Source organism: Empidonax traillii, unplaced genomic scaffold (genome assembly GCF_003031625.1).
Source record: "Empidonax traillii isolate 1590-97213 ecotype Southwest subspecies unplaced genomic scaffold, ASM303162v1 scaffold1488:size101188, whole genome shotgun sequence".
Lineage (NCBI taxonomy): Eukaryota > Metazoa > Chordata > Aves > Passeriformes > Tyrannidae > Empidonax > Empidonax traillii.
Window position 1 is genome coordinate 78,575 of NW_020956681.1, and position 9,267 is coordinate 87,841.

Consider the following 9,267-nt stretch of genomic DNA (forward strand, 5'->3'; position numbering starts at 1 on the left):
TTTTTGTTTCATATTTCATACTGTAAAGCCCAGTTTGGAAGAGTAACTCTGTGTTGGTCTGTGTAACTGTCAGCTCTTTGTGGATAGTTTAAGACACTTTTGTAGTCTAATTTCTTATATTAAATGCTGTTGCTTTACACAGGGGCTCTGCACAAATCTCTGTTTGCAGTTCTTATTGAAAATGCAAATTTATATCCTCACAGGTTAATCTTCACTTCCTTCACCTCAGCTAAGTTTGATGTGTAGAGTTCATGGAGCACTACTGTTAATCTATAAGGTTGGAGTCTACATAAGTTTGGAGGTAGTGCAGAGAAGTAAATTATTTTAAGATGTGATTTACCTTGTCCTGAAGTAGCCATGTGAAATAGCTCAATTTTTAGAGTTTGGGATCTGGATGGAGCATGCTACAATTTCTTTGGCACACATGTTTCGAGTGTGGACTGTCCAGGTTGCTCAAGTGGGTCCCATCCATTACATATGTCAATATATCACAGGTCCCCTTTTACAGAAGTGTGTGGTTTTGCTGAGTGGCTGTTAGGTGTAAAAGTAAGCGTCTGTGTGGAGAAAACTCAAACTACCTCCTTGAAAATTTCTGCTGCTAATTCACTGTGGCCACAGGTTGCACTTTCTTTACCAGGGATAAGAATGTTGATGCCTTGCAGGATGTTGTGAGAGCTGGTCAATGTCTGCATGAGATTATATTAACTCATTGGTGAGGTACAGACTTTCCTTTACTCTGGGGACTATTTAACTTTATGGAGCTGAATCATGTTGAAAGAGGCTTCTTTGCATCTGTTCTTGGGAGGAAGGATTGGCACACCCCAGCTCCTCCCACTGAAGTTATTTACTCCTGTCCCACCAATAATTTGATTGTTTTTATTTAAGGTCAGCAACTTATGAATCAAAATGTTTAGAAAAATCATACATATATTTTTTCTAAATAAGCTCAGATAAACTTCCCAAATCCAAAGGTTTTTTAAAAAAGGAACATAAGACCCTATTCATATCTATAATTTATTTTTTCCCCCTTTACTGCTTCCTAGTTGCACAAAACTTCACACTGACTTTGTTACATGCCAGAGGAAATAATTTAAGTTGGTTATTTCATCCATACAATGTACTGAAATGAGATGTGTTTCAAGATCAGCGTCCCTGCTCTTTCTGCAGCTTTGAAACCAGAAAACCAAGTGGTGATCGGGTAGAGACATATGGGTTTTACACAGACTTTTATATATGAGATGTGATGAACAAATATCAGGAACCCTGGAAAAAGTGCAAGAGAAGTGCCAGGGTTTGTATAACCACTCCAGTGTCAATCAGATACACAGGCATATTGCAGCAAATCTAGGAGTTGTTTGAAAAGAATCAGGACAATTGTTCCTTCTACCGTAAACATTTTGTGACTCTAATTAACAGGTATAAGAAGAAAACTTGTTCTTGCAAGAAGGGAGTTGTTATATAGTGTGTTGGGGGAATCAATGTGTGTTGTTTTGCAGTTTATGTAAAGTCCTTTAAAAAAAAAAAGAAGTTTTGCTTAGTGGAATGCCCTTACGGATGTATTCAGTGTCGGGTAACCCTAATCTACAGATAACCTGTTACAAAGAAGAGCAGGTCTAAAATGTTGCAGGCAGTTACTTGCATTGTTTTGGAGTAAAGTTGAAGTTAACAGCTTGGCAATGTTGGTAAATTTGGCAGTAAAACTTTTTACAGCTCTTTATAAGAGTTTAATAAGGAAATATTTCATAGCATGAGTGCTGTCACACACAGACAAGTTGTCACAGTATGTTGAATTCAGAAGTACTGAGAAGTGAAATACTCATTCAGAGTCTTGAAGTGTAATATTACCAGTTCAGGATGGACAGGCATCAGGAGTTTTGTATCACTCCTAGTGTTGAAATGAATTTTTGCAATCCCTATTGTTGTATTTATTGCTTGCCATTGCTCAGCAAAATACTGAGAATTTTTTCAGGTCTGAAAGCCTATCCCTTCTGCTGAAACAGTTTCAACAGCCAGAGCTCTTTTGTGTTGAAGTTACAGAATCTGGAACATGAAATCCTTCATAATTCCCCCCCTGTGTATCACTGGTTTATTATTACTATTATTATTATTATTTTCCCCAGTGTTTTTCCCACAGTATTTAAGTATGTGTTTGTCTCTTGCGTTAGCAGATAAAGTGTGTGTGCTGGTGGGCACTGGGGAACAGAGTGGGTTTTTTAAAGCAAATCTGCTCCTCAGTGCAGGCAGGTCCTATGAGCTTTTGCAGTTCTTCCTCAGTTTCCATTTGCCATTTTCCTGATCTGCCTTGGTGAACACGATGCTTATACTTGCATGTACTGAAATTCAGGTACAGCATTGTTGGTGTGTTGTGAAGCCAGAGGAGCTGCTTACGTGATGACAACAGCATTAATTTTTGAATTTGGAGCTGCTCTTATCCTTTAAAAAGATACTTCACAGCTGGGAGATCTTGTTTCTGTGAATCAAAGTGGGAATTTACAGCATTTAATCTGTGGGTAGTGTCAACAAATACCAAGTATCATGAAAAGCAGTTACCATGAAACAGTAAATCTGGATGTGATGAGTTAGTGGTCAAGTACCAGAGAACCCATTGGTTCAGCCAAATATTGAAGGTGAAAGATGCTTTGCCACCTGCAAAGAGTTTGGGTTGGTGCATTGGGTAGTCAGGACAAAAAACCAACTACATTTAAGGTGCACAGAACTTGCCTGGTCAGGCCTTGCTAGCGTGAAAGTTCATATCAGGTGAATCCTAAAATTTCTAGTTTATACTTACTTCCTTGAAGTTTTTAATTTCTCAGAGTATTCACTTAGACATTTGCACAAATTTGAGGTTCTTGGAACTCTTACTGTGCCAGCGTTGCCAGGCTGATATAAGTGGGCTTTGAACGTCTTGAAGTTAATAGTGGTTTGAAATGAAGTATTCAAATTAGCAACTCCCAGCCTTAAAACAGACTGCTCTAAAATCTTTTATGTTCTGCATGGTGGATGTTGAACATAGAATTTTACTTTGAATTATTCAAAATATCTCTGCTCATTAGGTGCTGGTATCTGAGTGAAAGAAGTAGGGCTATCTAGCATTGTAAAAATATATACCAGTATTAGTCAGAAGAAGGAATTCTTTCAGGGAAAATTTATTAGGTGTATCTCTTTTAATTACATTGCATCAGATGTTGCTTATTTTACTACAAGTTAAAAGATTTTTTTTGAAAAACCAGCATGGGGAAGCTCAAAAACTGTTAGGAGGAATTGTGTATTTCACTGGGGAGGTCAATGCTCAATTGCCTTCTGTGACCTTACGGTTTGGCTTTCTCATTTCCACCATTTCCTCTTTATTTGGAGTGATCCTTTGCTCTCTCAGCCCTCTAGCCTGGGTTTCAAACTGTGGTTTAAGAAGATTTATAAGAACTGCCATTGCTTTGTAATGGAGTATGCTTGCAGAATCAGTAGGTAGCTGAGGTGGAGGATTCTCAAAATTTTATTTTTTTTAAAATTATTTTTTAATGGATACTATCACTGACAGTGAAATCAATACTAGTTCTGGACTTAATGCACTTGTCATCTTGAACATGGTTTTTGATCTTAAAACAAGAAACATGTTGATCTTTCACCTGCGCTTGGAGGCTGCTGCAAGTTGAGCTGTTGAGTCTCATTGAAGCAGCAGCATTTCCCTCCTTGGTAGGGGGGACATGGGGAGGGAGCTTGTGCGTGGCTCTCCCTGCAGGGCTGTGGGGACATTGGGGGCAGACCATCTGCTGAGAATAGGTTGGAGCCAAAATTGAAGAAGGATTTCTTTGTGGTGAGGTAAACAAGTGGTCGCTCTAGGAGAAACTTTGGAAAATGTCAGCAGTAGCAGGAATGGGGAAGAACTTGATGAGCAAGTAGGTTAGCTCCCAAATGGAGAAGGGTAGGATGTTGTAGCCAGAGGCAAGGAATAATAAGACCAAGAAGGATAATCATCCTTCCAGTAATGCCTGTGCTGAAGAGGGAAGAAGGTTCAGTTATGGCCCTGCCAGCAACACTTTGAAGTGGACCAGAAACTTCTATAGCCTTTGGATAAAATTAGTGAGAAAAAGAGTTGTGAAACATTTTCTTTTTTTGCTTTTGCTCAAGAATTCATTGGAGAGGGCTGGGGGAAGAGAGAGAAGTCCATCTGCAAGGAATAGGACTGAAGAAACACTTGTGTTGTGTGTGAAAAAAAGAGACAGGAACCAGGAAGGGAAATATTTGAAAACTAGAAACTTGTTTGTAATCATGGGAGAGCTGGAGGAAAGCAAAAGTTGCCTGAATATATACATCAGGGTGAACTTGGAGTTAAAGGCTGCAGGCAGTCAATTTAAGTCCTCTTTGAGCATGTGAAGGGTAACAAGTTGATGCTGCCATCACTGGGGGTAACTAAAAAAACCTCCCAACCCAGAGAGCCAAATCCCACTAAGAAAGACTGTCCTTCCTTGCAGCCAGCTCTTTGTTTTGTTTGGTTCATATTTTAGTAGTGGAGGCATTAATAACACCAACTGCATGCTGGCAACATCTTTCTGTATTTAAATACTTGAACACTTATTTCCCCTCCCCTAGTTAGTAGGAATGCTTGATATTCACATTCCTCTTTCTGCACAAAGAAAAAACTAGAGCAGCAGGGTGCTGGGACTCTTATTTCAAATAGTGTGCGTCTACAGATCCCAGTGAAATCAACAGGAGGAATATGTAGAGCTTTTTCCAAGTCTGAGCTGTGAGTTGTCCGTCTCTAATTATTCTAAGAAACATTGGACCTGGAATAAAAATTTCTCCTTTTTGTCCATCATTGTCTTCTGCCTTTCTGCAGCACAGAAACTAGTAGGCCTTCCCCTCCTCCCATCATTTATGCTTCTTTATAAATTATTGGCGTGTTCTCCAGTTCATTCTTTGATGACCACAAAAAGACGCTTGTGTCTTGTTTCAGTAGACAGCAATTTCCCTGAGGTGAATATCTCATTGCTTTTGCATTGCTGCGTTGTCTTGGCTTCTATGCTTTGTAAATTGATTTAAAAATAAAATCATGAAGGACAGAGACAAAAAGTTTTGTTACAGGCATTATGTTGTCTAAATGATACAGCTGAGAACAGAAGGAGAACTAGAGGTACTTGCTTTCGAGAAAGCAGCAGAAGGGTTAAAAATAGGACCAGTTTAAAGAGTAATAAATTGGATGGATAAAATCCAAGGGATGCAGATGTTGGCCATGTCTGCTTTAGGGAGGGGATGCATTTATGAAGATGATAGCAAACTGATTACAAGCCCTGATTTTGAGTGGTGGTGGTTGTGATTTTTCTGGAGTTGAGTTAGTCAGCCTGCACCCTTGGATTGGCTGTTGAGCTCCTGTAGGATGGGCTGGAGCGTGGATAGGGATAGTTGGGCATATGAGGAACAGAAAGGCCTGAGCTGGGGAATCTGCTCGTCTTGAATGGTGTCTCTGTGCTGCATTTGAAAGTGCAAGTCCTGCTCTGTTTGAGAGGGGCACTTTTTCTTCACAAGTGTGACCAAACTAATGCACAGACTCTAGAGTGGTAGGGTACATACATATTGATATTTTTTATCTTTAACTGATATTTCTGAGCTCTGTTTGTATGAGCTGAACTCTGTCCCCGACTAAGATACATGGAGGCAGAGGATGAGACAGTGCAGAGGATGAGCAACTGCAGAAACCACTCTGCCACTGTTTATGCTGCTGCCTGTCGAGTTCAACAAATGACACCAAAAGGTGTCATTGCTGCATCTGTAAATAGGTCTGCTGTGATGTAAAAATATGCTGTTTGTCCAGGTGGATGTTATCCATCTTTGCAGCAATGCCTAGTAATGTGACTGCCCCTCTCAAAAAGGAGAAGTGGGGTTTCATTGCATGGTCCCACTGAAATGCCTACCCAGTATCTGGAAGGTGGGGCCTCTCCCCTTACTGCCCTGGTACTATGATGCTTTGCCTTCCTCTCAATTAATAAATGCTCAGGCATTTATTATCTTTCTTTATTATTTTGTTTATTTATTAGCAGAGGTATTTAAGTGTGAACAATTACATTCAGTTTTAGTGTTAATTTCTTGCAGGCAGTCTCACTTGTTACCTGCAGTTGTTTTCTGCTGGTGATGAAAAATTTCAAGATGTTGCTACTAAAATATTTTAGTATAAAATCAACTGTTGTTAAAAGACTCTTCTGGTGTGACTTTTCTTTTTTTGCAATGGAATTGTGAATTCTATAGTTATCTTAGGTTGGGTGGAGATAGCTATTTCAACCACTGAAAAACTTTGAGACATTTTCTAGTATTTTTAAATTTTTTTTTATTTTACTTCAGTAAAAAGAAACAAAAATTGGTAAATATTTTCCATAGAGTAGTAAGATTTGTTTTACCAGAAGTTTTATTGTATGTTGAGATTTCCAGGTAATTTTGGAAGCCCATTTGAATCCTGTGGGGGCAGGTAATGATAGTATGAAGGTTACCCTTGTGTATGTTTCATTGCTTCGTTATGGATGCCTTGATGGAGAGTCCTGTGTCCATGCCAGAAATCATACTGCACCAGTGGTTTCTGTTAACTATTCAGTGACTGATAGATAACTGTGCAAAGTAGATGCTTGTAGAGGTTCAAATTCACTGAAGAACTTGGTTAAGTGGTGCAATGTCTCTTCTGGGCTCTGTGCACCTGGTCTTTCCTTTGGCAGAGACCTCTCCAGCTTCCCTGGGCAGGGTGTGTTGCTCAGCCATGGACCCAGCAGTGTGCCCTGTGCCTGACTGCACATCCATCTCCCCTGTCACTGCTCCAGCATCCTGAGCTGAGCAGGTTGTTGGAAGGCTTTTAAGTGTTGCCACCTGACCTGCATTTGCAGGTGTGTTTGATGTTTGGTGCCCAGAGCAGTTCCTGCTGCTGGGAGTCATACACAGCACTAAAGAGTTTTAATATTTGTGAGAGTTGTCATTGATGTCCATTTAAAGTTTGTAATGTGTTGGGAGCATCATTTGTGCTTTTGCACTGGTATTGTATCTCTTTAGTAAACATGTCCATGATGTTAACTGAGAACATAAACAGTATTTATAAGAATGCCTAATATTGGAAGCTTTTGTAAGCTTATTAAAGGCCCAGGATTTAAAGTAAAATTGATTTGTTTGGGATGTTTTGCTTATACTGCAAAATTTCTATCACTTGAGGTCATAAAAGTGAGAGTATTGCTCCAAAATTTTCCAGTAGCAGTATTCCTATCCGATGCTGTAACCACAGAAGGCACTGAGCATCCTGCCCAGTTCATTAGAACAGAGTTCTCAAGAGTTTTTGAGAGGCAGTTCTTACTATATTTATACAGCATTATGCTAAATGTACTTTGAAATGAAAAGCAGGTATTCCCAAGTCTACTGCCCAAGTACTATTCTTGCAGAGAAAATCTGTTTTTTCTCCTAAATCTTCTGACTTTTCAGGATAAAAGTGAAGTTAAAAAACCTTCTTCAATAGGACAACAACAGCAGGAGGGTAAAGAAAAGCACAACGATAAACAACACACAAAAGCAAACCCAAAACCCCCTCACAAGTATTGCCCATAATCTCTTCCACTCCCTCTGTTCCCACTGTATTCATACTTTCTTTTCCCCTCTCAAGTAAAGGAGGCATGTTCTTTACAGACAAGGTGAGTGAGGCTTGCCCATAATTTTTCTTTCAGGTTTCCAAAGTATGAACTTCTTTCAGTCTAAATTAATGAAAAAATATAATAATGAGAAAGCACACAATTTACATGGCTAGAAAGTGAATAGTTAGTGTTCTTAATGGAGGAAGGAATATGCAGAAAATGGAAGAGACTGCAGAATACACGTGGCTGTTGCAGAGTCCTCTTTGCAGTGCATCGTGGAAGGTTTCTGGCACCAGTTCTAAACATGGTCTGTCTGTGTTTCAGAGTGAGCTTCCTTTCTTAAAGCTCTGCACTGGAGAGAGATGATATGCTGGCAAGTACCAATTTACACTGAGGGACACTGGGAATGGAAGCCTGAGCCTACTTAAGTAGAATGCACAGCATTGATTCCTGCAGGAAGAATTGATTAATCATAAGCATTAAAAAAAAAAAAAAGAGCTGAGCTTGTTTAAAAGGCAAATGAGTAAAAGCAAAATTGAGTCAGGATGTAGTGCAAGGCCCATAAACGTAAAAGTATGACATATGGATGCACCAGATTTTTAATTAAAGGAACAATTTTATCCTAAAGAAAGCACCTGGAGGAACAGAAGGAATTTGGAAGAACAGACACTTTACTGTCGCCCGTCTTTATATTTCCTTTACCCAGCCTTGCTACCATACTTCAAACTGCATTTGCAGTGAGGTGCTTGTGCTCACAGTCCAGCTACTTTGGGTGTGGGTATTTACAAACAGAATAAGATACCCAGGATGGTTACTTAAAAAGAAAAATTAGTCTGCAGAAGTTTTTAAGGCCAAACATCTGTAACATCAGGAGGCAAAAGTGTGGAGAGGAACAGTGCCCTGGGCTTGCTGGGTTTCTTGTTGGTTTTGAGTGACTGGACTGGGATGAAATCTGAAATACTGCTTAATGCAAAATCATTTCGCCAAAAAATGTGATGTTTTTAGCAATGAACCCGGATAACTGGGGAAACTAGTTTGCATTCATTTTGTTTTTTGTAATTTTTGTTGTGGTTTCTGTATTACATGATGTAGCAGCTAAATTCTTGGTATGGAGCAGTTTGCTACACATTAAAATGCAGTAGCTGCATTTTAGTGCACCAATAGCTATTTGTCCAGCTAACCTTTGTTATTTTAAAGACTCCAATAAATGAGATATTTTTTTTTTGGTAAGCATTTTTGGTATGTAATTAGCTTTAAAACTTGTGTACACAGGAAAAGCCACATTAATAATATTTTTAAGAGTTGGAGCAAAACAGGCAAAGTATTTTATTTGCTTTGTCCACAGATTCACTTCCCACCATTGTGTGAAGTACTTGCCCAATTTCCTCTGAAATCTTAATTTGATGGAACCTGTCATTTGCTTCTAGATTTTACTGCTTTCTGACACTTTTTTCTGTTAAAAAAAAAAGTCCCTCTAGTGATTTGAGCTAGAAACTTCTGTGTTTCTTGGGGGACAAAAGTGTCATTTTCTAGAAGTGGCTGCTATTTTTGATGATTATATTTTTATTTAATATTTAAGAAGTTTCAGTATCAACAAGGCAAGTGAGTTACCAGAGCAACTTAGTGCTGTCCTGCAAGGAGTCTTGCAAAATGTATAGTGGGTTTTTGTTTGTTTGTT